The sequence below is a fragment of the Rattus norvegicus genome, chromosome 5 (assembly GCF_021556685.1).
Source record: "Rattus norvegicus strain SHRSP/BbbUtx chromosome 5, alternate assembly SHRSP_T2T, whole genome shotgun sequence".
In the NCBI taxonomy this organism is placed as follows: Eukaryota; Metazoa; Chordata; class Mammalia; order Rodentia; family Muridae; genus Rattus; species Rattus norvegicus.
The window spans coordinates 8364858-8390035 of NC_141538.1; the positions used below are offsets into that span (position 1 = coordinate 8364858).

At 45.2% G+C, this 25178-nt stretch overlaps 1 long non-coding RNA gene across 2 annotated transcripts in view; it reads right to left on the reverse strand.

Moving 5' to 3' along the window:
• LOC102555040 (uncharacterized) overlaps positions 1-24020 on the reverse strand; it is a 126269-nt gene extending 102249 nt beyond the window's left edge. Inside the window, exons 1-2 of one of the 2 annotated variants that reach the window (XR_015620596.1) lie at positions 23409-24020; positions 20323-20558 (exon numbers count right to left, since the gene is read on the reverse strand). This is a non-coding gene — a long non-coding RNA (uncharacterized LOC102555040). The remainder of the gene's footprint in view (positions 1-20322; positions 20559-23408) is intronic. The other variant, XR_015620597.1, reaches the window with a different exon arrangement.
• Between the last annotated feature and the right edge of the window lie 1158 nt (positions 24021-25178).

Sequence of the window (25178 nt, forward strand, 5' to 3'; positions counted from 1 at the left end):
AAGTCCACTCTCCAGATGTAATTAGTTAGCCTCTGACTTAGCCTGTGCTCTCCCTGCCGTTGGGACGGTAGACAGTGGGTCCCCTTGAATGCTGGCTGTAGTCCTGACACACTTCTCTGCTAATGTGCCATGTGAGGCGAGTCCTCCAGCCCTGAGCTGCACCTCAGCCCTGCCACCTCCGTCAGATTCTGTCACTTTCTACTTAAATCTTTCGATAGCTTCTTCCACATGGTGACTTTGGACCATACTGTTAGAAAGCCAGAGCTGCCTTCCTAAACCCACAGTTCTGGGCTTCTCTTTCGGATCATGAAAACAGCATTGCTGCTGGAGTTTTAGGACAAAGGGCTGGGCTCTGCTAATGGCTCCGATAAATTAGGCTTCATTATCCACCCCACTGCACTGACTAAAGGGACGAGCGATGCAGAAGAGCAGAGAAAGGATGTTTGATCAGTGAGCATTGGGAAGAGGAGCCAAGAAAGGAGCCTAGTGACCCCCAGCCCATTTTCAGGGTGCTCATGTGAGCTTCCTCTTTGAGAGGAAGAACTGAGTCAGGAGGCCTCTGTGCTATGCAGAGTCAAGTGGATCCTGGTCGACGTGTAATCTGGTTGACTATTGGCCGTGCTCTGTTTCTATGAGTGGTTTGAAGGGCTCGCCATCACTGTCACTGTGTGAGAGGCTCAATCTGGTTCCCCTAAGATGGTTATTCCTTCTGTAGAGCCTGACCTTCCCACCAGTGACAGCTGTTCACATCTGAGGAGGGTTCTATCCCCTGCTGATGGTTCCTTGGAATCCAGGTGACTACAAGTTTAGAAAATTACTCATCTGTATGGCTTCAGTCTTAAAGGGAATGAGATGGGTCAGGTAGTCACTACTTAACTGATCGCCATCCCTCTTCAGACTCAAGCAGGAGTCTGATCCAGAGTAACTCGGACAAAGCAGAGATGCCAGGCTCTTAGTTTCCTCAAGAACCCAAGTGAGGAGTCCACACTATAAATCAGTCTCTAAGTAAGTGGCTGTCATGGCTTCATTGTGGTGGACCGGAGGGTTGGGTCTTCATGAGCTCCCAGGAAGTTCTAATGCAGTAGATTTCTGGGATCCCTAGACCTGTGGGATCCTATATGTTTTGGTGGAGGTTTGCAAAGTGAGGAAGGATTATGGAGTGTGCTGTGTGGAGAGTCTGGGAGGAGCAGTGCCTCACAACAAGGTGATGGGCAAGGTGAAGCCTGAAGGAGCCAGGAAGCATCTTGAGCAGGTGCCTGGGGAAGGGGACAGATAATGCAAGTTCAGGTACTTTGGGACTTGCAGCAGAGGAAGAGAGGGATCTCATCAGTGGGGGGTGAAGATAGGGGTGAGGTGGGGTAGTGAGGCAGAAGAGGAAAGGAACCAACAGTTGGAGAGGGCCTCCAGACCTTTAGAGGACTTCAGCTTTTTCTCAGAACAAGAGCAGTTTCTTGGCATGTTTGAGCAGGTTGAAGTGTGGAAGCTATCCTGGGAACCTAGCCCTGTCTTCCTTTTGCTGCTTCCTTTTCTTCAAGGGTTTTAGTCTTTCCATAACCCTGGAAATCCCAACTTTGCCCTGTACACTGTCATCCTCAATGCATACCATAGCCAGGTACACAGGGGAACTCAGCAGATGCTGGTGAGGGAGGATAACATCAGTGCCTTCCTCGCGGCATGGCTCTGGCTTGAGGAAGAACTTAGGAAAAATTCAGTTTGGGTTTTTTTTTTAAATAAAAGCTTGAAAAAATTCCTATTGGTAACAGTAAATGATGTTATTATCTTAAAGGAATCCATCATCAGAAGACAGTACTTTCTGCAGAAAACTGGATATCAGCAAGCTGTTCCTTTGTAATTATAACTAAAGCGGAGTAAAAGAGAAGACTTTTCTGAATGCAATTCTCAGGCATTGGGAAAGCAAAAGCCTCTTTTCTGTTTTGGTTCTCTGAGGAGTTTCACACTTTTTTGTCCCTTCCCAGAATGGGACTGACTTACCCAAGTGTGGCTGCCTTTCCTTTATGGTGACCCTAAGGCCAGACGCCAGGCACTATGGGGCATGGCTTCCCCTGACTTTGAGCTTCAGCCTCCTTATCCTCTGTCCAAAGTTGACCCCACCACCTCCCAGGATGCCAGTGGGATGGGAAGTCTGCAAACATTGATGACTCTGGATCTCTGTCCTCAACCCATGCTTCAGAGGGGAACAAGGGCAGGAAGTGCTGGGAACTCTGCTGAGCTAGAGCATGGGTTAGCCCACGCTATGTTGATAAAGCAGATTACCACGGACTGGGTAATAAAGAAAGTCCTTCCAGGTCATGAATTTGGAGGCAGGGAGTGCCACGTTAAGATGTCCCATTTAGCGATGGCCAGTCTGTTGTAACATGTCATAGAAAACCCCTAAGAAACAGCAGAAGATCCAGTGTAGAGTCTCTAAGCCTTTCTAGAGGATGTTAATCCACATGCCAGGGTGGACCCTTCGTGACCGCACTGCCTCCCACCAAGGCCCAGCTCCCTCCCTGTGTGCACCGAGGATGTCTAACACAGTCACAGAAGGGGTTTAAGATGACATTGTCTTGAGGAATGGGTGTGTCTTATTATGTCATAGGGCGGGCTCTGCAGACTTTCACACTCCACAGGATGTGTTTTCTATTTATTATTTTTTTATGAACCAAAGTTGGGGATATAGTAAGAAAATATTTGTAATATAGATTTAATCAGGGAGGAGGGGAAGAGAAAAGTTGTACATCCAAGTAGGTCTTTATTTTTATTTTTGTTTTTGTTTTTATTTTTAAACAGGGTCTCACTATGCAGACCTGGCTGGCCTGAAATTTGCTCTGGAGACCAGGCTGGCCTCAAACTCACAGAGATCTACCTCCCCCGTGTACCATACCTAGTAGGCTCGGACTTCTCCTAAAGACTTCCCTAGATGTGTGTCCACAGTATTGCCCCTCGTGTGTCTATGCAGACCACAGTTTGTCAGAGCATGAGAGATCATGGCTGCTTCCTCTAACCCCCAAGCTCTTCCCTGTATTCTCAGCTCCACAGAGCAGCAACTGTTACTGCTTTGCTTCTGAAGTTGGGCCAGTACTATATACAGTAGCCATACAGTGACTGTCCAAAAGACAGGCTCAACTTATATTTATTAAACAGATGAGATGTGTAGTTTAAAAAAACATTAATCTCGGTTTTCCCTAGCCTTTCCTTCTACCCCCTACCCCTTGCTTCAGCTGGGATAGACAGCCACGGAGAGGAGATCGCTGCCTTGTGGATTGCGTGACTGGAAAGATGAGGCATGTGAGAGACACCCAAAACTACCAACTTGACAGTATCTGATAGAGCTGTAAGCAGTTAATAAAGACTACGCAGGGACCAAGAAAAGAAGGAATCCCTAACTCACTCTCTGTCATTATGCTACATCCCAGATATGATAGCATAGCCCCACAGAAGTCTAAGGAGAGAGATGGGACCTGAGTCTTAGCTCTGGTTGAGCTCAAGAGAAAGCAGGTGTCAAGACTTCAGAGTACATAAGGAGGTGGTGCTGGCTTCCCTGGAGCTGTGGAGGGCTCCCCCAGGGGCCCAAGGATGAGCGATGGTGGCAGACTGCCTCTGTGAACGTAGCCACAGCCCACTGCCACAGGTTAATGTGGCTTCCAGAAAGCACAGCCAACAAACACAAAGAGGCCTCGAGATTGAAAATGGTGGTGGTGAGGATAGAAAGTAGGTCATTCAACTGTAACAGAAGCAGCAGCCACAGCGACCTACAGTGTGTTCAGAGGTTCCCTGTGGAGGTTCAGGGGCACTCATGGTCTATGCTCCCCAGCCTTCAAGCTATGGGAGCTGTCAGATGTGAGCTCTAGAAGACAAACCTTGAGCAGAGAGTCAGTAGATGTCTCCTACCTGGTCATATGGAGGGTTTGGGTTGAAATCTGATTGGCTATAGGAAAATGGAGGTATTTTCTCTCATGCACGAGCATGTAGACAGCATTTATTACTGCAAATGGATAAATGAGGGAGCCTTGGGAAGACCAACCTTTGACGTCCTTTCTTTCATCCCCCCCTTCCCTGGCCTGATTCTGATAAGACACACAGAAGTAAAACTGAATTAAGAGGGTCCCCACCCTTGAAACCTGCTGTGTGGGATGTCCAGAGGGAGAGAAGCCAATGGAAGTAGAAATTAAGTCAGAAGGTTTTGTGCTAGGAATGTAGGGAGTAGGCTGGCTCAGTTTGGGGATCTAATACCATGATTAATAATGCTTGTTTCTATATGCTGTGGTGGCATATTTAGCCAATCGTGGGATACACTAGATGTCTTAGGGTTTCTAGTGCTCTGAAGGGACACCTTGACCATGCAATTGTTATAAAGGAAAGCATTTAATTGGAGCTTGCTTACAGTTTCAGAGGTTTAGTCCATTATTGTCACGGTGGGAAGCTTGGCAGTGTGAAGGGAAACATGGTGCTGGAGAAGGAGCTGAGAGATCTACATCAAAATTCTGACAAAGCCACACCTATTCAACAAGGCTATACCTCCTAATAGTGCCATTCCCTGAAGGACAAGCATTCAAATACATGAGTCTATGGGGGGCCAAACCTATTCAAACCACCACATTAAGCATTCATGAACACTAGTCCATCTCATCCCTAAATCAATCTGTGAAGTAAACATATTCCTGTTTTTTATTTTGCCAATCTATATATAACATACTATTTTATTTTAGGTATGTAATTCAATGCTATTCTAGGTACCTTGTATAAATAGAATCATACAATGTTTTCTTTTTACTATTAGTTTGTTTCACTTAGCTTGAGTTTCATCTGTTGTAGCAAGAGTTCATGATCTTTTTTAAAGCTAATAGTCTACTACATGTATAAGCTACAGTTTGGTCATCCATTCACTCATTGGTGAATTTATGAGTTGCTTCTACTTTGGGGACACTTTGAATTTATACTGCTATTCATATATCTGTTCAAACATCATATAAGTTTCCGCTTTCGGCTGTCCAACATGAGATTTCTAGAAAGTATAGTAATCCCATAATTAACTTACTGTTCTTCCCAGTGATGACCCCATTCTGTCTTCCCACTAGCAAAACAACAGTTCTTCTATCTTGGCACCTTCACCACTATTTTCTCCATAAAATTCTCAGTATCCTAATGGCTGTGAAGTAATATTTCATTAATGTAATATTTTAATAATGAAATATTAAAGTTAATATTTCACTCCTCCTTCCCTAATGACTAGTTATATTTCTATATTGACTAGAAACCTAGCCACTTAGGTTACTTCTTTGAGGAAACATGTGGTCAAACTTTTTGTCTGCCTCATGCTGATCAAACTCCAGCCCTTGCATGTGCTGGGACACTAGCACGTTCCCACTGAGCTGCAGCTTCAGCTCTCGATTCCTAGTTTCAAATTGGGCTGTTTGGGATTTGTTGTTGAATTCTAGGGGTTGATTTATATTTTGGATGTTAATTGTTGATTATCTTTGCAAATGTGTACTTATATGGTTAGCAAATATTTTCTCCCACACTGAGGAATCTTTAAAAAATGGTTAATAGTGTCCTTGCTAGACAAGATTTAGTAAAATTGCTAGTAAAATTTATTACTCTTTGATGAAGAGTAATTGTTCCCATTGTCTGAGCTTTCTGTGTTTTTGTGCCCAGTTTTCAGAGAGGTTAAGTAGATTGTGTGTGATCACACTGTTGTTGAGGTTGAGGATGTAACTGTGCACTGAGGCACTAGGCTGTAGATCACTCACTTGTGGTGAGACACTCAGGCTACCAGTTGCTTCTCTTGCTAAGCCCGGAACAGCACTCGGCACAAAGTAGGCACTTGCTAAGTATTGAGTTAATATATAGAGGTGCTCAATGACATTCTCCAGCTCTCTACGTTTCACCTTAGGCAGTTTGAACACAACGATGCCTATTACTCATCTGTGCATGTGGAGACACCACAGCACTCCCACTAGAGACAGCAGGGGAATTAGATGACCTGTTGGTTATCTACCCTGCATCTGGCAAGTCACCGTGACGATGATGCTGACACATGAGGGATGGCCCCAGCCCAGATATTTGCTGATTGGGAGGACAAGACTCAGGTAGTAAAAGGAGGTTTATTAGAAGAATAAACATATAAAGCCAGATGAGGGTGACATCATTGCCAGGGGAATAGAATGGAGACAGATCCCGGGGGCTGAGGACAATGAAATATGAACTAGACAGGAGGGAGAGGCAGGCGAGGCGTGCTGTATGTAAGGAGTAACCAGCCCTAGTGCTGCTGAATGGTAGATGAGTTCAGGGCCAAAGAAATGTTCAGCTGAAGATGAGGAAGAGGGAAATTCAGAACTGGGAATAGTAGTGCTTGGGTAACCCTAACGCTCATGGCTCTGAGACAGGAGGATTCTAAATTTGAGGTCAGCTTGCATTGTACAGTGAGTTGGCGACCAGCCTGGGCTATATGGTAAGATACTGTCTCCAAAGGGGAACGTGTGGCCAAGAGGAGGAGGAGAGGGAGGAGAGGGAGGAGGGAGAAGACTGCAGTTGTGCAGAATAACAAATCTATTCTGCCTTTCACTGCTGAAAAAGAAATGTCAGGATATTAGTAAAAATGTATCAGCATCGACTGTCAAAAGGCTCTCCTGGCAGGTTCCTGAGCCCCTTTCCTCACTTTTTAATGATCCATTTATTTTTCAGGCAATTCTTGCAGGAATTTGAAAGTTTAAGCAGGGGTTACAGAGAGAACTAACAGGAAATGTCTCGTCTTTCCAAGTTTATTGTTGAGAGTGGCCAGATGTCATTTGTTTGTAAGTGGGGAATGGGAAGTTAGATCACAGAATGTGAAATTTAAAACTGTAATTTTTTTTTTAAGAAAGAAGAGAATGTAGCAGAGGAAAACACTTTGCCTCCTCAGCCTGAGTTAGCATCGGTGGGCAGTGCTCAGGAGAAAGCCACCAACTGGAGACATGTTTACTGTCTAGGACTTTGCTCTTGCCACGGTCTGTGGTGAACAGTTGGTCTCCACCCAGCCAGGGCACCATCTTAGGAGCTCTCTGTGGATTGGCTGCAGTTATGAGTCCTGCAGAGGGCCAGCAATGGACACCAATGTCCTTAGTGGTTGTCATGCCTCAGAAGGAAGAATCAGGACATTAACTTACCAAGAGCCCTTTGACATTTATTAACAGAAGTTTCAAAAGCAACTCTACCATTTTTTTAAATTATATTTTCATCCTTGTGGTTTAAACTCTGGGTCAAATACTTCCAAGTTTCTGGGGCCTGCTGGCTAAGATCTGGCCCTTGTCTCTAAATTGCTCTGCTGACAGTCCAGGAAATACCCTCTCCACCCTTCACTGTTGCTATAGTGGGCCTTTGGCATACTCCTGTTTGGCCAGGTGTTGTCCTCAGTCATCACCATGGCAACGATATACAACAAAGACTACAAGCCCTGACAGGCCAGAGATGGGACTGGGATTCCTGTCTCTAGCCCATGGTTGGCTGATCTATATGTCTTCATCAGAGAGAGAGAGAGAGAGAGAGAGAGAGAGAGAGAGAGAGAGAGAGAGAGAGAGAGAGAGATGGGCTCCAGGCCAGACAAGCATGAAACCTTGGACTTTGTTATTGGACCACTGGGCCAAACATGGTTCACTTAGCCGAAAGCAAGGATACAGAGTAAAATGAGCCAGGAGCGGCCACGAGGCTCAGAATTTGCAGCTTTGCAAGTGAAAAGGAAAAAGAAAGCCTCCATCCCCATCTGCTTGCTGAATGTCTAGGGGTAAAGGGAAGGTTCTTCTCTCTTCAAGCCCATTTTTCTCCTCTTTTCAAGGTCTTGAGCAACTCTGTTCCCTGGGTCCTGCCTGAAGGCCTCAACTCCCCATACCTGCCTCTTCTTGGAGTGATTCTCATGGCTTTATTCTGCACAAGCATTGAGTCAAGCAGGCCAACCCTTGATGAGGCCCATATGTAACACTGGCTTCTTTGCCATTTTCCATAAACAGCTGTAGGGTGTGAAAAAACAGACTTGGATAGTTGGTTTGTTGGAGACAGGTCTTACTCTGTATAGCCACATTGTCTTTAAAACACTAGATCCCCTGCATCAGATGCTTGAGTTCTTGTATCAGTAGGGCCAACAGTTACAATTTTAAGCATTTTCAAGAGTAGAACCCAGTGTTATTAAGTCACTGTGTTGTGTGGCCATCACCACCATTTTTGGAACATTCCCACTTTCCCAAACAAAAACTCCACCTATTAAACTGATTCTTTAATTCTCCCTCCCAATCGGTAACCTCCATTCTCAATCCTAGCTACATGAACATTGCCTCATTTGGGTATCAGCAGATAAGTTATAATAATATTATTACTTTGTGAAAATAATGCAGACACACACACATATTCATCTATATTTGTACATATATATATACATATATATATAGCTCATTCATACACATTAAGTTTGTAAAATAGCATCTGATGCAGGAGTTATCCTAACACTTGTCTAGGATGCTTCACAGAGACTTGAATGTGAAGCAGCATTGACTTTACTGATGGATGACTAAAAGGTGAGGGAAAGCTTAGCATCTGTGTATTAACATCACTTCTGTGTCAGTTGTCTCAACCTTTGAGGCAGACTCTGCTCAGCCTCACATGTGGACATGTTTGAGAACTGTGTGGTCTAAGACCATAATAGAGGGTAAACTTGGCCTATTGCCTGGAATGAGTGTGCGTGTGTGTGTGTGTGTGTGTGTGTGTGTGTGTGTGTGTTTTTACCCTACTCAACCCTGTGCTATCCCAGAAGACCAAGCACCTACAGCCATCACAAGGCTGTGAGCCAATGATGTCTGAATGGATAGAGTTGACTGCCCTTAGTCCACCCAGTACAAAGTCGGGATGTTCGTGTACAAAAAGACACCCACGACCAATGGGCAATTACCAAGTTTTAGCCCATCACCCAAAAAGAATCCTAAGCTTGCTATTCCTCTTGTCCAAATGAACTGTAACTGGGCCACCTCTGGCCAGTGCTGGTACCTTTTGCCTTAAGTCCTCTGGTTCAAGTTGAGCTCCCAATAACAGAGCCTAGAGCTCTGCCTTGGCTTGGTCTTCTTCCTGCTGTCTCTCTGCTACAAGCTCATGCTGTCCAGTGTCCTTGGGGCCCAGTCAGCCTTGTGTGCTGACATGATACATTCCCATGAGTGATCTCATTTTCTTGTCTCCATTCTATCCCAATCTGGCAGATGACCAAGCAAAAAAGTGACTCCTCCAGGCACACAACTCCAGATCAGATCTGGCCTCTCCTTCCAGAACCATCTCTTTCTGAACTTTCTCCCTGAATGAGTTGTCACTTAGCAAATTTAAAAACAAAAGATTCCCTTTTAAATAAGCATTTCTTGTTGGGTGGTGTGTTGACTACAATCACAGCTATCAGTGGCAAATGCACACAAACTGGATGTCTTAGAGCAAGTTTATGTTCATGAGTGGGTTGGGGATACATGTAAAGAAAGCCACTATTGGTAAACAGCATGGAGTGTTCTTACACAAACTATGTCACCTGTGAACCAGTAAACATTATAATGCCATATGCTATCCAACCCTGAAACACTAGGACATAGCACATATCTGTACTCTTCACAGCTTTAGACACTAAGAGTCTAAAATCAGGAGCCAGATGGGCCTCACCCTCCATGAAAGCTTTAAGAGAGAACCCTTCCCTGTCTGCCCAGACTCTTCTTGGTTGCTTGGGATAACATTCATTGGTTTGCTATTGTACCAGTCTACTCTCTACCTTCTTCACATAAGCACATTTGTCATTTGATTTACAGTCCAGTCTAATTCCTTATAATCTCATCTACTTACTTTATTTTTGTTTTTTTTGAGGCAAGGTGTCTGAATGTAGCCCTAGCTGTCCTAGAGCTCACTATGTAGAACAGGCTGGCTGTGAACTTACAGAGATCTATCTGCCTCTGCCTCCTGAGGGCTGAGATTAAAGGCATGCATCACCACACCTAGCTTTTCATCTCTAAACAATTGCATTTAACCAATAACCTTTTTCCTAGTAATGTTGTAGTCCCTCCTTCTGAGTGGATGTAGCTTCGTGGTAAAGGGCTGAATGTGTCAAGCCCACCAACCATGGGCAAAAATGTGTCAAATACAAACTTTACTCCATCCCAGGAGATAAATTCTACCTCCCAGAGCAACAGCAACTGCTAATGTTCCTGCACTTTGTCATTTCACAGGAATTCTCCTTATGGCTTAGAAATACACATCTACAGTGGCTACATAAGCTGGAAGAAACTAACCCAGAAAAGCTACAAGCTCACAAGGCTGTGCCCAGTCTGTATAGAGGGTTCTCCTGTTGATCATAGAAATATCCTACACAGGTGACTTAGCATGATTTGAACAACCCCCAAGGCTATAGAACATATGATGACAGATTATTTTAAGGATGTAAACATGGTCCAGGATATACATTCAAACCTGAAATGCTTGGTTTGACTTCAGGCTGTGCCCTGTGGGTAGAAGGGTCAGAATTCCAAGGCCTCCCATCTCAAAGAAAGCAGACATGAATTGAAAGGTTGCGTAGATCTTGGCTCCATGCTGGCCAAGAGACATTGACACTATTTTCCTCCAAAACATCTTCCTGTCTACCCTTCTCTCTTCTCAGTCCGTCCTGCACCGGGGCCAAGATGCTTGAGATGGATGCTTCTCTGGTCCCAACGATCTTCCCTGGAGAGACTTAGTTCTCATCTGACTCTCAGTCCTCTCCGTCCTTGAATCTCTCCTCACTGTGCTTTGGCTTCACAGTTCAGGTATCTCTGTGAAGTTCCTTCTTAGTGACTTCCTTTGTCAACCCTTATCACATACGTCTTTGCTGATACTGGAAGGTAAATAATGCCAATTTTTTGCCCTTCTTTATCCCCATCGGTGTGATGTCACTGTTGACTGGCACTGGAAACCTCTTTTTTTTTTTTTTTTGGAATGTTTCCAGCTCCTACCCCAGGCCACTTAGTTTTATAGAATTCATGAATTTTAGAATAGTTGCCTTCCATTAATGCTTAACTATTCTCAGAAGTAGTTGTAGAAGTTCCTGGCTTTGATCCTGTAAAAAGACTCATTACTAATTGTATTATTTAGCCAAAAAGAAGAGCAAAGTATCATATCCAGGGATCTGACCACTTTTATCTATGACTAATGCTGTCATCATTGAATCTGTGTAATAGGAACTATCAGGGATTAATTCACCAAGCTTCCTTCCCTAGAAAGTAACTTTCCAACAGCCTGTGTACTGTCAAATGCATGATTCAGTGGGAGACATTTTCTGTCACTCCTGTGTCATAGCCTACATGGGCCAAGCTGAGTCAGCCACTGCCCACCTGCTTTTTTAAAGAGCTGAATTCTCTTACAGGCCTATGTAGAGAATGTTATTATCATCTCCATTTAAAAGCAAGAAAACTAGGATCCTGAGAGGTTAACAGACTTGGACCCTGGCTGGGCTCGGCTTGTCCATCTGACCCTACTGTGTTATAGCCATGGCCACATGGCCACACACTGCCACCTTTGGGAAGAAATAGTGGATACCTTAATGACCTGCACCTGGGATGTCGAAATGTGTAAAGGAAGCATGATCAATGTAATAAGGCTTTCATGAACAATGCTTCAGTCAGGCTTTCTACTGTAGCGTTAAAACACTATGACCAAAAAGCAACCTGGGGAGAAGAGTTTATGTGACTTACACTTCCACATCACATTCATTATCGAAGGAAGTCAGGACAGGAACTCAAACAGGGCAGGAGCCTGGAGACAAGGAGCTGATGCAGAGGCCATGGAGGAATGCTGCTTGGTGGCTTGCTCCACATGGCTTGCTCAATCTGCTTCCTTATAGAACTCAGAAGCACCAGGCATGGATGGCACTACCCACCATGGGTTATGCTTCCCCATCAATCACTAATTAAGAAAATGGCTTACAGGCGTGCCTACAGCTCAACCTTATGGAACCTTTCTCTTGAGGTGCCCTTCTCTTGGATGACTTTAGCTCCTTTGTAGTGACTTTAGCATTTTTAGTTTTATGTCAACTTGTCATAAACAAACACATAGGTTAAGAATGAGGTCAGTGTCTTTGAATACATTTTACACATGAGGAAATGGGGAAAGAGTCTAAGTCCAGCTCCTCTAGTTCTCTCTCCCACTCTCAGCTGGTCCCAAAGAACATCCCTTCCCCACCAAGCTGACATGACACCTTGTGGGTGTGCCCTGCTTCCATTGAGAAAACTGAAAAGCAACTTTTGTTTTTGTTGGCCTCCTTGTCTGCAGTCTGTCTATATCTCTGCTTCTCTTGAGCCCAACTCTGCAGGATGTGCTCCTTCAGTAGGACTGGAGTTATACCCAGAACTGACCCATTTATTCCCAGTAAGCCTCTCTGAGGAAAATTTCAGTTACAATGCAAATATGTTGCCTGGCAGAGAGGTCTGGATTCTGTTCATTTTTTCATCCCAGAGAACACAGCTTGTGGGTAGTGAGATTTGCTAGGGTGAAATGATGGGGTGGGGGTGGGGGTCATGGTGCAGAGGACAGTGGTCAGAGAGAATTCAAGTGCAGCACCAGGGAAGAGAGAAGAGAAGGAAGCTCTGGTCCTAGAGACGGACAAGGATGGGATAGGCCCTACTCTCTTCAGTTTCACCATAGGCCACTTGGCTCTTGGAAGCAATTAGTCTGATCCAGTCCTCAGAGAACGGCTAATCATGGATGAAGTTCTGGGCTCTGTCTTCCTCAGTTCCTATAAGGGCAGCAAAGTAGATTCTCCAGGAGTGCACAGCTATGCATTCACCCACTGTCTCCTGTTCATTCCTGCTCTGCTCTGGCTTTTTCTCACAGAACAGCAGGTGCGAGGGGGCATCATCCTCGCCCACCTTCCAGTCAAGTTCAACAAAGAATCTGCTTTCTCTTTCCCTAGAGGCAAGCTTTTCCTAAACCTCCTCTCGGCTTCAAAATACAGATAGAGGTGTTGTGCTCAATAATGGGTCCCACTCAATACACAGTCTGTTGCTTGTAAGTTCTGTTTAAATATATTGGGCGTCTCCCTGTCAATTCCAATATATAACCCATAGCTTTAAGACAGCTGCGTTGTATCATATACTACAAACGTTTGTGTTCCGGTGTCCTTTGGTTGCCTGTTCCAGAACTGCATGGTCCTCTTAATGGTATTTTTATTTATTTTCTTTTTGTTTTTCTTTTCTTTCTTTTTCTTTTTCTTTTCTTTTTCTTTTTTTTTTTTTTTGAGTATTGCTGCCAGTTACACATATGTGCTATATCTCATGTGTGTGGAATGACAACTGCATTTTAGAGGCATCGTGGACTTTAGTGTTTTATTCCTGTGGTCTTATGAAGGGAGAGGGGAGGACTGAATGCCTCCCAGACCTAACCTTAGAAGCTCAGTTCTAGGCTGTCCTGACCGGAGGGCAGCCAGTGAATCATTTCACCCCAGATCGGGGCCAGCATCACAGGGATCAACCATGAGTGAGAATCTTGACCCCATAGTCACCACCCAGGTGGCCTCTGGCCTCCCATTCCAGGGCACACAGGCTCTCCTGCATCATTTTCTGTAAATGTCAGAGGAAATCCCCAGAGAAGGTGGACTCCCTCCCTGCCTCCCAGAAGGCACTCCCACGGAGATAACCGGATGAATAATTCTCTCAACCCCAGTCACAGTTCTCAATGGACTCTGCCTGCCAAAAGATGATAGTTTAGTTCACTGCGGCCACCACCAGACACAGCACTTCCTAGAAAAGCCTAACTCCATTTACTGTCTCATCGCAGGGTGGCTGACCATTTCCCATAAGCTCTTGCAGTCTGAAAGCAGGTTTTTGGTAAACCTCAGCGACCGTCTTCATGGGGGGATTGCTGAGTATCTGTCTCACCTACTCAATGTTTGACATTCCAGGACAAAGGAAACCAAGCGCCTATCCTTGGTTCATGATAAGCAGAAGCGTTCAACCGTTCTCTACAAAACGCAATTCTGCTTTTACCAACATTCTCATTTCAACATTCCTTTGTAGAGAGTCCCTGAACAAAAATCAGTAAGGTCATTTACCTGTTACACAGTGGACAGCACACATTTTCCACACTGGTCATTAGTCTCTGGATTTAGTCAAATAGTCTGTGAACAACTTATACAACTAATTTCTTGTGATATTTAACGGCATTTTTAGTTGATGTAGCGTCATCCTCGTTAATATAATGGATTTGGCATGTTAATTGTATCTTTAGTGCATATTAAAATTTAAAATTGTTGCATATCTGCTAAAGTGCTCTGGAGCCCAGAACAGTGGCACACTGCCAAGCTGCACCACATGAGGTCCCACACTCACACCCTCCTTAAGGGAGCTCACGTGGGCTGACTGACGACTACTCAGACATCAAGAGATCCTGCCATTTTATACCTCACAAGTCCAGAAGCTGAGTATTGGGAAGGATGAAGAGATTGCCTCTTTTTCATTTGAAAGAGAAACTGAGTGGAGAACAATGTAGACCTAGGTATCCTTGCTAGTGACAGTAACCCCAGCTCCTCATTTCAGAAGGGGCAAATTTCTAAAGAAACCTGACAGCCACTTTCTAAACTGGAACGAAGATTAAATGAGGTAGAATATGCAAGGTGTCTGGGATTACTGTCCCCAGTGAAGCCAGCATGAGCTTCAGAGAAAACGCAAATGCGGCAATCCCCCAAGTGTAGGCAGGCCACGTCCACTTGTTCCTGGAGAACCTCTGCAAAGGAAATGTAAACTCAACAGACGGAAAGCAGCATCGAGTGATGGCAGAGTCAAGACCTCTTTGAGGTGTCCTGGGATTCCTGGAGACGTATCAGAGGGGTTCTTCCTAGTGTCCTGCGCTGCTTTCCCTCACTGGGGAACCAACAAGCAGCATAGGGGTTAGAAGTTAAGGTGAACTTTCAGGCATGTCTCTTGAAAAATGGAAGCTGAGGCCCACCATGTTAAGTTCTTTCAAATGGGCAAAGGCAGCTCCATGCCATGGTGAAGGTGTGGGCCCTGGATTGGTACCTGGGCTGGCAATTCCATTTCCACTTGTACCGAAGCAGCCTATGCAAAAGGCTGGGGGTAAATATGTTGCTGAGGATTCAGAAAACAAGCAAGGAGCCTGCGTACCGGGAGTGGGCTAGAGGAGGGGATTCAGAAAACAAGCAAGGAGCCCGAGTACCAGAGTGGGCTAGAGGAGGGCTTGATGCATTTCATGGCTGTCCTCCTACCTTGATCGAGAAGACAATGAGAGAAGAGACCCGGCTTTTCAATACCAAGAGGTCTGGTGACTCTGGCACAGGACTAAAAGCCTGAGTATCAGCTCTTTCTGTGGGTTTAGGTCGATTTGCATGTCTTTTGGAGGACACAGTGTAGGACCTTGAAAGAAATTCTAAGGACCCGGGCTAGTGCTTGGAGCTGACACGACATTTGAGGGTCTTTTGAAATGGTGGATGTATGTCACCTGAGCTTCTATTGTGCCGGGATGATATCAGACAGATCAAAGAGCTGGTGTCTATTCTCTATGTCTGAAATAGAAGCTGGGGTAAGCATCTTAAAGGCTGTAAGAGCAATATTTATCCAAATTCTTGTTCCTAAAAGGAAAAGGAAATCCTGCATTGTAGACAAGTGGGCCTGCAGTCTGGGATGAAGGACTGTCATATCTGATCCAACTGAGGTCTTATTTCTACTTCTTGACAGCCATGTGATCATAGCCCACTCACTGGCTCAGCCAGCAGAGATCCCAGGGTCTTCGAAGATACAGTAGAGATAATAATATCTAGACATAGAACCATTGAAAGATCAGACAAAAGACACGAAAGACCCCTCCCCTGAGTACAGAGTAGAAACTGGCTGATAGTGTTTTAGCCCTGTACCAGGGTCACCAGGCTTATTGGTAAAAACTCAGTCTCTTCTCTCATTGTGTTGCAGAACTGGAGGGCACAAAACAGTACCCTTGGCCCCAAATAGCATTTTTAAAGTTCTAAAGGGCACTCTGGACTCGTGACCACATTGATGACGTTGTAGCCATATCAGGTCTTGGGAAAAACTTGTACAGCAGGAGCTTCCCCTGCCCCTGGGGTGGATCCAGTGTACCTTCACAGCTCCTGCGTGATGTGGGGTCCAACTCTCTCCAGCTGATGCCACACAGAGCCGGACAGTGTTGGGCCACAAGAAGGACTGTTCCAGCTGACTTCCTGCGGTGAGATCTCACACAGTCGTCCTCCCTCGGAAGATGTGCTCAGATGTGCTGCTGAGAAAACAACCCACTTCCTTCGGAGACTTCAAAAGCCCACGCCTGCTCTACCGCTGCACATTTTTGCAGCTGAAGGAGAACTGCTGGAAATAGGAGTTTCCCTGACATCATCCTCTGAGGCCAACTGTGTTCTCTGGGAGACACCAGGGAGTTGGCTCAGGAAGGGCTGGGTGGGAATTGATGCTGCTTTGCTCAAAGGTGCTGCGTTCTTCCCTCAGGGAGGAAAAGTGGGGCTCATAGTTGAGAACTTTCACTTGCCCCTCATGGCATCACAGTTCAGACTATGAGCCCGGAGTGGGAGAGGGAAGCAGGTAGATTGTCAAATATTCCAGCCATTCCTCTCCGCACCCCCAGCCCCAACTCTTTCTCCAGTGGACTCCTCTTGTTCCTTCTGGTTCCCATTCTTCGAGTAGTACTCAGAGGTGCCTAGCAGGTCTGGGGGTGTAGCTCAGTGCTCGAGTGTTTGTCCAGCATGCTCAAGGCTTTGGGTTAGATTCTCAGCACTGCAACAACCAAAAATGTAGCGGCCACAGTGGCTCTGACAGAACAAGCCTGACAACCTGGATTGGATCCCTGGAGTCCACATGATGTAAGATGTGACGTGCCTTTTCCCTTCCTACACACACGATAAATAAACTCTCGGGGAAATTCTTAATGTTGGCTATTGTTCTATGTGGTTGGGATGAATTTCTCTGAAAATTGACAGGAAAGAAGAAACACCTATCTCACGATTCTCTGTGAACTGTTATTTCTGAATAACGAAAGATTAGATACATAAAAAGTCCAAGATGAGCACGGAGTCATATACTTGTAACCCAGCATTCTGGAGACTGAGTCAGGGGCTCTTGAGTTCCAGACAAGCCTAGAGGCCATAGTGAAGCACTGTCTAAAAAACATGAATGTTCTCCCACAAATGAAAGACTGAGGAACTAGAAAACTATGGTTTTGCAGTCTCTGATTATCAATGGTTGCTGACTGACGAAGGGGAAGTTTACAACAGGAAACGGTAACAGAGAACATTGTGTTCTGTGTTGTTTTTGGCTTGATTGCATTTGAAACGATATCTCTGTACATGGTCTGGGGTGGCCTTGAGCTTTATACCTTCCTGCCTTCTCCTCCTTAGGAACTGAAAATATAGGTGGGACCTCCATGCTCTGTTGAGAGGATTGTGTACAGCAACCTCAGCCAGGGGCACTGTTCTGTGCTTGTAGCCCAGCCATCAGGAGGCTGAAGGAGGAGGATCCTCAATTCCCATAGTTCCGGCACAGCCTGGACAGTGTAGTGACATGCCATGCCTTTTGAAGAGCGCGGAGAACCTCGGTGACGACAAATGCTGTGATGTGATTTTTGTGTATAAAGTGCTTCAAACAGTTCACTCTTCCACGTGTTTGTGGTGGACGATGTAATCTCTCAGCCGCCTGCCGCTCCTGCTGCCTGCTGCCACACCCTCCTCACCACCGTGGAATTGTAAGCCTGAATAAACTGTTCCTTCTACAGGTGGCCTGGGTCATGGTCCATCAGAGCAACAAAAAGGCACTTCTTCACTCTGCCTCCAGCTCCGAGCTATTCAATATGATAGCCATGGTATCCCTGAACACTCGAAATGGGCTGTCCTCACGGAGCAACACTTTGAACAGCTAATATGCATATTTGATTTTGAACAATGTAAAGAGGAACAAAAATTTTTGTTTAGAATTTTATATCAATCACATTTTGAACTGATGATATTTTGGCTGTTTCACATTGAATTAAACATAGTATTAAAAGTAATTTCAGGACTGAAGAGATGGCTCAGTAGTAACAGTATTTGCAGTGGACCCACGATGGGATTCGTAACCAGATCCAGAGGCTGTTCACTTCACTGAACGTCATTGCTCTATCCCTAATTTCACAGTGTGAAGAAAGTTCTGACCACATGAGAATTACTTAAACAATGCCAGAATGTGGGGAAATTCTGCCAATATAAAAATGACTTGTTTTCTGCAGTGACGAAATGATTTGGAACAGGAAGGGAAGGAAATGGCTTCAGGTCTCAGTCTCTTATTCTGGGTGATGGATAGCCAGATACAGTTTCTGAATGGTGAGACATGAGTGTTTTGGATCAGAAATAGTTTCTCACCAGAAGGAACTGACGGTGGTTCTGGCAGAGCTCTCTCATGAAGCCGTGGTTCTGGTCACATGACATGACTTTACATTGCACATATTACTCTACAGTGAACACTGCCCCAAACAGTTCAGCTTGGATTACAGACTTCTGACTTCCACATGCACACTGTGGCATAAGTGCGCCTACACACTCATACACACACACTCATACACGGTCATACACACACTAAATTCCTACCATCATTACTCCACGTAAACAAATTACTATACCTTTGTCTTATATTATACTAGAATGGTATATATATGTATATATATATATATATATATATATATATATTTATTTATTTATATTTGGGACAGTGTTTCTCTATGTAGCCCTGACTGCCCTCGAATTCTCTGTTAGACCAGGCTGGTCTCATACTCACAGAGATCTGCCTGCCTCTGCCTCCAGAGTGCTGGGATTAAAGAAAGGCAAGCATCACCACTGCCCAGTTAGAATATTTGACTTTAAGAATTGTTATCAATGGGCTGGAGAAATGGCTTAATGATTACGAGCACTTGTTGCTCCTGCAGAGAACCAGGGTTCAATTCCCAGCATCTGTAGAAACAGCACAATCGTCTATAACTACAGATCCAGGGATCTAACGTTCTATTCTGGCCCCTACATTCACCAGACATCCATGTAATGCACAGGCACACCTGTAAGCAAAACACCTATTTACATAATATAAAAATAAAAACTAAACTAAACACTGTCTGGGGTCTGGAAGAAAATCAGTGGATGAGTGTTTGGTGTGCAAGCATGAGGCTCTAGTGTGATCCTGAGGACCTACATGAAGAGTGTAGACAGGAGGACGCAGCCTCATGCTGCTAGCACGGGGCAGGCACAGACAGGCATATCCCTGGAGCTCACAGGCAGACAACCTACTGAGTGAAATCTAGTGAAAGATCTTATCACAAAAAAAATCAAGGTAAGTTAGTGGTGAGGAAGACACCTGGGGTTAACCTCTGGCTTGCATACATGTACACACACACACACACACACACACACACACACACACACATGCATACACCCACAATAGAAGGGGCCAGATGGGAGGAGGAAGGAGATCAACAAAGGCAGAAGGACAAGAGAGGGGGATGGTGGCCATGATCAAGCACATTATGTACATGTATGAGAATGTCATAATGAAACCCATTATTATGTATGATTAATATATGCTAAGAAAATCACTTTAAAGATTTAATTCTTCATCTAGAAATAAACAGGCAAATCCCTTGTATTGGTTTGCAAATTTTCTTTCATACTTAGTAAATGACAAAATAATATGTCTTCTAATGAATTGTTCTTTTAAATTTTCCTGTGTAACTTTCTAATCAGTAAGTGATTGAACTGTACATCTGTTCTGTACATCTAAATTCCTATGGCTGCATAGGAATGCCTGGGGCAAAGGAGGTCCAAGTAGCTAGAGCTCTCGAAGCCTTGTTTAGACTGAAATAGATGAAGCAGCCAGGTGCACACAACATCTGACCCTTGTTTGCTTCCTCGGCAACCAGTTACACAAAGAGACCTCTGGAAAAATCAGGAAAGTGACTATTGGGACTGGCTGTTAGATCATATTAAGATTATATTGCTTACTTTGTTGCAGGTAATAATGGCATTATAGTTATGTTTTTGAAAACGCCCCTATCTGGAGCTACAATGCAGCTCAGTGATAAAACACGTGCGTAGCATTCACGAGGACACGTGCACGTTTACCTCTTAGGATTGTGTGATGATTGATTCTACTGTCAACTTAACCACACATTACCGCCACTCGAATAGGGATTCCCCAACTAAAGAATTTTCCTGATTGCTCTAAATGGCGCAGGACACTGTACCCCAACTGTGGGCAGCAGCATCTCGTTGGAAACCCAGATAAAAGAGGTTAACAGAGGAGGAAGATCGTTCCTTACCTTCTGCTTGCTTGACCTTCCTTCCCTCTTGCTGCTCGGCCTCCGCTCCGGATACTGAGTTCGTTTACCGTTGCTTCTGTTGTTGTTGCCTTTGATGCTCTTAGAACCAGTCCTTCCATTGTGGACAGAAGGCCAGCGGCTCTCCAGGCCTGTCTGGGATTGTGGTGCTAGACTGGAACTGCTCAAGTACCTGGGCTTGTGCACTGAGCAGCTGCCTCGTTCTCAGCTTCTCGGGCCTGAGAGAGACATGTTACCATTTAACATAAGCTGTATTAATAGAACACACACACTCAGTCTCCAATGTATACACACACACACACACACACACACACACACACACACACACACACACGCACTGTTTGTTTTGTTCCTCTAGAGAACCCTAACTTATAGAGACAGTAATCACCGGCATTTGCTTTAAATGCTTTTGAAGTTCACAGTCAACAGTGTTTGGAGAAAGGATGCCAAATGGATACAGTTCTAGGCAGTGAACATCCAAAGTGAAATCCCTGCACTTTAGGGATCGAGGCAGGAGGATAGCTGTAAGTTTGAGAGTTGCCTGGGTAAGATAGTTCTAGGATACCCTTGATTATGATGACCCTACCAAAAAACAAAAACAAACAAAACAAAGACATATGGAGAGAAGGGAGAAGCCCCACCCACTCTGACCTCTGGCCTTGTGATGACATAGGTCATGCCTACGTTATCATAAAGAGTGCAGGCTATCCCAGAAGCAGCTGGAAAGTCCTGAATTCCTAGAGTGGGAGGAGGATTGGCAAAGCCTGAGGTAATCTTCTGAAGGTCTGGAAAGAGCCTATCATGAACCAGACCAGATCACCCCACAGGCTGCTCATGTGGGCGTCTTGGCCCAGGTGATGACTGTCCGTGGTGTATCCTCAGTTCACAAGCGGCACAAGTACAATCCCATCTTATTAACTGACATAGCACTGCAGCCATCAAGGATCAGGTACATAAATAGCCATGGCCACTGAGCAGCATGTTGTTTGAAACAGTCCTGTGGGTTGTACCTGACTCGCTTGTTAGTAGAAGAGACAGCCAAACCTTAATTTTGCCCCTGGGGTGTCCTGGCTGATTACCTGAGCATCTTTCTCACTCCGCCTCAGTCAGCTTGTGACTGAGACTGTTTCTGTAAAGAAACTCCTCCATGCTTTTACAGAGCAGTCTATTCCTGAAGTGCTGAGCAGTACATCTGTGCTGCTGTAACGAAACACTACAGACTGATAATTCATAAAAGAGGTTTGTTACTCTGGATGCTGCAAAGTCCAAAATTAAGGCACTAATAGTTCTGTTGTCGGATGAAGGATGATCTCTGCTTCCTTCACCTCTGTGTCTTCACAATGTAGAAGGGGGAAAGACAAAAGGTGTGTGTGTGTGTGTGTGTGTGTGTGTGTGTGTGTACATGTGTTTGTATATGTGTGTATATGATATATATTATATATGTATATGTGGATAAAAATGTGTGTATATGTGTGTATACATGTATGTATGTGTGTATGTGTACTTGTACATGTGTATATATGTGTGCCTATATGCATGTATATATATGTGTGTGCATGTGTGTGTATGTACACGTGTATGTGTACATGTATGTATACTTATGTGTACATGTGTGTATGCATGTGTGTGTGTGTGTGTGTGTGTGCCTGTGTGCTCTTGTGTGTGTGTTTGAGACAGGGTCTTACTATGTAGTCCCAGCTATCTTGGATCTTGCAATCCTTTGACCTCAGCCTCCAGAGTGCTGTAGAAGTCTCTTTTAGAAGACTCTCACAAAGGTCCTGCCTGGACTTACTGTGTCATTGGGAATTAAGTTTCTATAGGACTTTGGAATGACATAAACAGTCAAACTGTAGCAGACGGGAGCCCTCAGCTACCTTGTCAAGTACAGAGAAGGGACAGAATGCAGCCAGGGGAGGCAGAGCCTCACTGTATAGATCCTGGAGATGCATGCTCTAGGATTTCATTTAATCCACTGCATCTGTTGACCAATTGCGTGGCCTTCAGCAAATAGCCCTCTAAGCCCCGGTGCCTTAAAAATCAGGCCTTTAATATTACTGTGAAAAAAGGATCCCATACAGCATATGGCACAGTGCTGCACCTGGTAAGCACTTGAGAGATGGCAGCTGTGGGTGTTGTATCACTGTCGTTGTTGAGCACCGAGTTCTCCCTGGCTAAGAGAGCTTTGCACATAGGGTCGATGTATATGTCCAGACCGAAGCTTGGAGCTGCACAGCCTCCTGCTGCAAGGCGGGGCTCTTCCTTCTTGTCCTTTCCTGCCCCTGCCTTTTCTCTTCACTTCACTTTGACAGTCTTATTATACTGCCCAGCTTGTCTTGAACTCACAGCCTCCTGCCTCAGCCTCCCCAGGACTGGGATTACAAGGCACATTATGTTCTCCTCAGTCCTTTCACGCCACTGTGTAGCCTCCTCCTTCTTTGGGAAGGATGGTGTGAATGATAGATAGAGACTGCCCTGGCTTCCCTTCAAGAGGAATAGTTACTTTTGTCTGATTGCTGATTGATGTTTGTTTAGCCTCTCTCTCTCTCTCTCTCTCTCTCTCTCTCTCTCTCTCTCTCTCTCCCCGTTCCCCCCCCCCCCGACCGTGTGTGTGTCTTTGTATGTAGTCCAGACTGTTCTCAGGCTGCTTCAGCAAGCCAGGTGCTGAAATTATAGGCATGTGTTACTATGCCCAGCTAGTAAATTGGGTTATAAGCTCAGTATAAACCATGTCACAAACCTGTAGTAATTCCCAAATGCTGGTATCCGATACGCACTTAATAAATATTTATTAAGTGATCAGTGGAGGTTTCTTATTTTAAGGCAGTGTTGTGGAGGGCGGAGGGACATCTTTTAAGCCTGGGGACTCGGCTGAGACCAATCACTCCACAGAGGGTGGCTTCCTGACTGAGTTACCCAGAAAGCCAAACTGGCATAATAGCCTAAGACCAGAGTGTCTGGGGGTAGTAGTGATGGGAGCTGGAGATCGTCCTCCTAGCTGTGCCTCAGATCCATTAAGGTCTGCTTCTATGGGATGGCTTCCCGGGGGGGGGATGGGGAAGGAAGCTCACCACTTAAGTCATTTATGCTCTGACGGCCCAGGCCTGAGAAAAAGACTCCTGGGAGCGATCCTGAAGGGCGGGAGGTTGCATTAAATGGCTTAATAGATCCTGGCAGCTTCAGGAAAGACTAATGGTTCAGCGTTAATTGAAGAGGGACTTCAGATTTGCACGTTCAGCTCTCACTGGCTTCGAAGCATTGCAGACTTCCAATTCACAATGGCTATGACAGAAACAGGCACTGAATTTCCACACCGACCATCTTCTCTGGGCATCTCCTGTGAAGCAGACAGAGTGCCTAGGTTGTGCACAGCATGGGGTCCAAGAGACGAAGTAGCTGGCCTTGTCCCCAGGAGCCTCAATTAAGAAGGGCAGAGAGTGAGCATTAGAAAGAGTGAGACTGGCGGTGGCCAGCAGTATATCAGAGGAAGGCCCTTTCAGGAAGCATGAATCATGGCTGTGCTTGGAGCTGGAGGGGGATGGAGATAGGAGGAGTATAGTCGGCCTCTCAGGTGGGCAAACATGGGTTCTCAGCTAAGGAAGCCCTGTATGGCCAGGCCGGAAGTGACACAGGAGCACAAAGGAGCCAAGGCAAAGGGTGAGTGGACAGGTGACGTTGGTCCTGAAGGGCCCCTGCTTCCTTGGGAGTATTTTGCTTACCCTCTGATGTGACTGTGAGTCACAAGAGGTTGGGAGCACAGCTATGACATATGCAGTTATGGGCTGCAGAAAAGTGCAAAGGGCATATACACGAAAGCAGAGACTTCTTTATAGAGTCACGATGGAGGATACATCTGAAATAGCGTTGGGAATGCTGCTACGCTAGCTGTAGCAGTGGGCAGCTTAGTGCAGTTCTCTGAGAGCCTTTCTCTAGAAGTAAAAAGGAAGATGGTCCCGTTTCCCACACACTGGGTGGCTGTAAAAAGTGTTTACATGTCAGGAAAATGAGGATTCTCTGAGAATCACACCCTCCAGTACCTGCACATCTTAGGGGTTCTATCAGTTGACAAAACACCATGACTGAAAGTGACTCGAGGAGGAAAGGTTCATTCATCTCACATGTCCTGGTCATAGTCTATCAGTGAGGAAGCCAAGGCAGGAAGTTAAGGCCGGAACTGAAGCAGAGGTCATAGGAGGGCTGCTTACTGGATCTCCTCACGCATGACTTACTCTGCTTGCTTTTTAATTTCATGAAGGAATACCAGCCTAGCGGTATTCCAACCACAAAGAGCTGGGCTCTCCCAGATCAATCATTAATCAAAAAATGCTCTACAGTCTTGCTTACAGCCAGATTTTATGAAGATATTTTCCCAACCAAATGTCCCTTTTCTGGGCTGGAAAGATGGCTCAGCTTTTAGAAGCTAGATTCACAACCAAAAATTAAGAGAGTCCTTTTCCCCAAATGACCCTAGTTTGTGTCAAGGTGACATAAAACTACCCCGCACACGGTATCTTTGATTTCTCAGTCTCCAAAATTCAGAAGCAAATGTGGGATATTTTGTTGTAGTTAAAATAGAAAATAACCACACACACACACACACACACACACACACACACACACACACACATACACACACACTCACTAAACAGCACCAAAAAATCCTTTCCAGGTATTCAAAGTGGTAGGGATAGAAGATCCTGTCACTCTTTGAGAACACAGCTACTTGATTTTCACTGCTCAACACAGAGGCCGCAGAGCACTTTTCCTGAACAATGTAGGGACTTCCTTTCTGTGGAAGGAAGTTAGTGTTGGGTCCGTGAATGCTATAGACTGAGTTAATA